The sequence below is a fragment of the Arachis ipaensis genome, chromosome B1 (assembly GCF_059453495.1).
Source record: "Arachis ipaensis isolate K30076 ecotype BB chromosome B1, ASM5945349v1, whole genome shotgun sequence".
Lineage (NCBI taxonomy): Eukaryota > Viridiplantae > Streptophyta > Magnoliopsida > Fabales > Fabaceae > Arachis > Arachis ipaensis.
In genome coordinates, this window is record NC_142436.1 from 87,668,296 (window position 1) to 87,673,825 (window position 5,530).

Genomic DNA, 5,530 nt, shown 5'->3' on the forward strand with positions numbered 1-5,530 from the left:
TTTCTTCTCTTCTGAATTCGAATTCTTCTCTTCTTCATTCTTATTCTTCTTTTCTTCTACTCACACAAGGGAACCTCTATACTGTGGTAAAGAGGATCCCCGGTATCTTTAGTCCTCTTCTTTTTCACATGAGCAGGAGCAAGGACAAGAACATTCTTGTTGAAGCAGACCCTGAACCTGAAAGGATTCTGAAGAGGAAACTAAGAGAAGCTAAATTACAATAATCCAGAGACAACCTTACAGAAATTTTCGAAAAGGAAGAGGAGATGGCAGCCGAAAATAATAATAATGCAAGGAGGATGCTTGTTGACTTTACTGCACCTAATTCCAATTTACATGGAAGAAGCATCTCCATCCCTGCCATTGGAGCAAACAACTTTGAGCTGAAACCTCAATTAGTTTCTCTGATGCAGCAGAACTGCAAGTTTCATAGACTTCCATCTGAAGATCCTTTTCAGTTCTTAACTGAATTCTTACAGATATGTGATACTGTTAAGACTAATGGAGTAGATCCTGAAGTCTAGAGGCTCATGCTTTTCCCTTTTGCTATAAGAGACAGAGCTAGAATATGGTTGGACTCTCAACCCAAAGATAGCCTGAACTCTTGGGATAAGCTGGTCACAGCTTTCTTAGCCAAGTTCTTTCCTCCTCAAAAGCTGAGTAAGCTTAGAGTGGATGTTTAAACCTTCAGACAGAAAGAAGGTGAATCCCTCTATGAAGCTTGGGAGAGACACAAGCAACTGACCAAAAAGTGTCCTTCTGACATGCTTTCAGAATGGACCATCCTGGATATATTCTATGATGGTCTGTCTGAATTAGCTAAGATGTCATTGGATACTTCTGCATGTGGATCCATTCACCTAAAGAAAATGCCTACAGAGGCTCAAAAACTCATTGACATGGTTGCTAATAACCAGTTCATGTACACTTCTGAGAGGAATTCTATGAGTAATGGAACGCCTCAGAAGAAGGGAGTTCTTGAAATTGACACTCTGAATGCCATATTGGCTCAAAATAAAATATTGACTCAGCAAGTCAATATGATTTCTCAGAGTCTGAATGGAATGCAAGCTGCATCCAACAGTACTCAAGGAGCATCTTCTGAAGAAGAAGCTTATGATCTTGAGAACCCTGCAATAGCAGAGGTAAATTATATAGGTGAACCTTATGGAAACACCTATAACCCCTCATGGAGAAATCACCCAAATTTCTCATGGAAGGATCAACAAAAGCCTCAACAAGGCTTTAATAATGGTGGAAGAAACAGGTTTAACAATAGTAAACCTTTTCCATCATCCACTCAGCAACAGACAGAATTCTGAGCAGAATCCATCTAGCTTAGCAAATTTAGTCTGTGATCTATCTAAGGCCACTCTGAGTTTCATGAATGAAACAAGGTCATCCATTAGAAATTTTGAGGCACAAGTGGGCCACCTGAGTAAGAAGATCACTGAAACCCCTCCTAGTGCTCTCCCAAGTAATACAGAAGAGAATCTAAAGAGAGATTGCAAGGCCATTGATATAACCATCATGGCCGAATCCAAGGAGGAAGGGGAGGACGTGAATCCCAAGGAGGAAGACCTCCTGGGACGTCTAGTGATCAACAAGGAGTTTCCCTTTGAGGAATCAAAAGAATCTGAGGCTCATCTGGAGATCATAGAGATTCCATTAAACCTCCTTATGCCATTCATGAGCTCTGATGAGTATTCCTCTTCTGAAGAGAATGAGGATGTTACTGAAGAACAAGTTGCCAAGTTCCTTGGTGCAATCATGAAGCTGAATGCCAATTTATTTGGTAATGAGACTTGGGGAGATGAACCTCCCTTGTTCACCAATGAACTAAATGCATTGGATCAACTGAGATTGCCTCAGAAGAAACAGGATCCTGGAAAGTTCTTAGTACCTTGTACCATAGGTACCATGACCTTTGAGAAGGCTCTATGTGACCTTGGGTCAGGAATAAACCTCATGCCACTCTCTGTAATGGAGAAACTGGGAATCTTTGAGGTACAAGCTGCTAGAATCTCATTAGAGATGGCAGACAACTCAAGAAAAGAGGCTTATGGACAAGTAGAGGACATGCTAGTAAAGGTTGAAGGCCTTTACATCCCTGCTGATTTCATAATCCTATACACTGGAAAGGATGAGGATGAATCTATCATCCTTGGAAGACCCTTCCTAGCCACAGCAAGAGCTGTGATTGATGTGGACAGAGGAGAATTGATCCTTCAACTAAATGAGGACAACCTTGTGTTTAAAACTCAAGGATCTCTCTCCGTAACCATGGAGAGGAAGCATGAAAAGCTTCTCTCACTGCAGAGTCAACCAGAGCCCCCACAGTCAAACTCTAAGTTTGGTGTTGATAGGTGGTGGACGAAATTCTGATTACACTTTGATTATATAAAATTCGTTGCTCTTTCTTTCCCTGGCAATGGCGCCAAAAACATGATGCCAATACCATGGTTCAGAACTTCGCACAACTAACCAGCAAGTGCACTCGGTCGTCCAAGTAATACCTTACGTGAGTAAGGGTCGAATCCCACGGAGATTGTTGGTATGAAGCAAGCTATAGTCACCTTGTAAATCTCAGTCAGGCAGAAATAAAATAGTAATGGGGTTTTCAAAAATAATACTAAAATAAGGATAGAAATACTTATGTAATTCATTGGTTAGAATTTCAGATAAGCGTGTAGAGATGCTTTCGTTCCTCTGAACCTCTGCTTTCCTGCTGTCTTCATCCAATCAATCTTACTCCTTTCTATGGCTGGCTTTATGTAAGGATGTCACCGGTGCCAATGGCTACTTTCGATCTCTCTCGGGAAAATGATCCAAATGCTCTGTCACAGCACGGCTAATCGTCTGGAGGCATCACCTTTGTCGTTGGTTGCATCCTATTCCTCCCTGTGAAAATGGTCCGATGCGCTGTCACTGCATGGCTAATCATCTGGAGGTTCTCGATCATGCTGGAATAGGATTTACTATCCTTTTGCGTCTGTCACAACGCCCAGCACTCGCGAGTTTGAAGCTCGTCACAGTCATTCAATCCCAGAATCCTACTCGGAATACCACAGACAAGGTTTATACTTTTCGGATTCTCAAGAATGCCGCCATCAATCTAGCTTATACCACGAAGATCCCAATATCTCGGACTCGGTCCCCTGTATTAGTAATCTAAGAGATACTCGTTCAATCGAAGGTAGAACGGGAGTGGTTGTCAAGCACGCGTTCATAGGGAATGATGATGATTGTCACGTTCATCACATTCAGGTTGAAGTGCGAATGAATATCTTAGAAGTGGAATAAGTTGAATTGAATAGAAAACAGTAGTACTTTGCATTAATCTTTGAGGAACAGCAGAGCTCCACACCTTAATCTATGGAGTGTAGAAGCTCTACCGTTGAAAATACATAAGTGAAGGTCCAGGCATGGCCGAGAGGCCAGCCCTCAAAACGTGATCAATAGATCAAAAGATAATCCAAAGATGTCTAATACAATAGTAAAAGGTCCTATTTATAACAAACTAGCTACTAGGGTTTACAAAAGTAAGTAATTGATGCATAAATCCACTTCCGGGGCCCACTTGGTGTGTGCTTGGGCTGAGCTTGAGTGTCACACGTGTAGAGGTCATTCCTGGAGTTGAACGCCAGTTTTGGTGCCAGTTTGGGCGTTGAACTCCACTTTGCAACTTGTTTCTGGCGCTGGACGCCAGAATTGGGTAGAGAACTGGCGTTAAACGCCAGTTTGCATCGTCTAAACTTGGGCAAAGTATGGACTATTATACATTTCTGGAAAGCCCTGGATGTCTACTTTCCAACGCAATTGGAAGCGCGCCATTTCGAGTTCTATAGCTCCAGAAAATCCACTTTGAGTGCAGGGAGGTCAGAATCCAACAGCATCAACAGTCCTTCTTCAACCTCTGAATCTGATTTTTGCTCAAGTCCCTCAATTTCAGCCAGAAAATACCTGAAATCAAAGAAAAACACACAAACTCATAGTAAAGTCCAAAAATGTGAATTTAACATAAAAACTAATGAAAACATCCCTAAAAGTAACTAGATTCTACTAAAAACATACTAAAAACAATGCCAAAAAGCGTATAAATTATCCGCTCATCACAACACCAAACTTAAATTGTTGCTTGTCCCCAAGAAACTGAAAATCAAATAGGATAAAAAAAAGAGAATATACTATAAATTCCAAACTATCAATGAAACATAGCTTCAATCATATGAGTGGGACTTATAGCTTTTTGCCTCTTGAATAGTTTTGGCATCTCACTTTATCCATTGAGGTTCAGAATGATTGGCATCTGTAGGAACTCAGAGTTCAGATAGTGTTATTGATTCTCCTAGTTCAGTATGATGATTCTTGAACACAGCTTTTTTATGAGTCTTGGTCGTGGCCCTAAGCACTTTGTTTTCTAGTATTACCACCGGATACATAAATGCCACAGACACATAATTGGGTGAACCTTTTCAGATTGTGACTCAGCTTTGCTAAAGTCCCCAATTAGAGGTGTCCAGGGTTCTTAAGCACACTCTTTTTTTGCTTTGGACCTTGACTTTAACCGCTCAGTCTCAAGTTTTCACTTGACACCTGCACGCCACAAGCACATGGTTAGGGACAGCTTGGTTTAGCCGCTTAGGCCAGGATTTTATTCCTTTAGGCCCTCCTATCCACTGATGCTCAAAGCCTTGGGATCCTTTTTATTTACCCTTGCCTTTTGGTTTTAAGGGTTATTGGCTTTTTGCTCTTGCCTCTTGGTTTTAAGAGCTTTTGGCTTTTTCTGCTTGCTTTTTCTTTTTCTTTCTATTTTTTTCGCATAAATTTTTTTTTTCTGCAAGCTTTGTTCTTTGCTGCTTTTTCTTGCTTCAAGAATCATTTTTATGATTTTTCAGATTATCAAATAACATGTCTCCTAGTCATTATTCTTTCAAGAGCCAACATATTTAACATTCTTAAACAACAACTTCAAAAGGCATATGCACTGTTCAAGCATACATTCAGAAAACAAGAAGCATTGTCACCACATCAATATAATTAAGCTAAGTTCAAGGATAAATTCGAAACTCATGTACTTCTTGTTCTTTTGAATTAAAACATTTTTCATTTAAGAGAGGTGATGGATTCATAGGACATTCATAACTTTTAGACAGAGTTACTAACTACTAATGATCATGTAATGAAGACACAAACATAGATAAGTACATAGCATAGAAAACGAAAAACAGAAAAAGTAAGAACAAGGAATGAGTCCACCTTAGTGATGGTGGCGTTTCCTTCTTGAGGAACCAATGATGTCCTTGAGCTCTTCTATGTCTCTTCCTTGTCTTTGTTGCTCCTCCCTCATTGCTTTTTGATCTTCTCTTATTTCATGAAGGATGATGGAGTGCTCTTGATGTTCCACCCTTAATTGTCCCATGTTGGAACTTAATTCTCCTAGGGAAGTGTTGATTTGCTCCCAAAAATTCTGTGGAGGCAAGTGCATCCCTTGATGTATCTCAGGGATTTCTTGATGATGAGCTTCTTC

At 40.4% G+C, this 5,530-nt stretch overlaps 1 non-coding gene across 1 annotated transcript; it reads right to left on the reverse strand.

Moving 5' to 3' along the window:
• Positions 1 to 662: 662 nt before the first annotated feature.
• Positions 663 to 770, reverse strand: LOC148577363 (small nucleolar RNA R71). The gene has a single exon (XR_015902971.1). It is a non-coding gene; the product is annotated as a small nucleolar RNA R71 (small nucleolar RNA).
• Between the last annotated feature and the right edge of the window lie 4,760 nt (positions 771 to 5,530).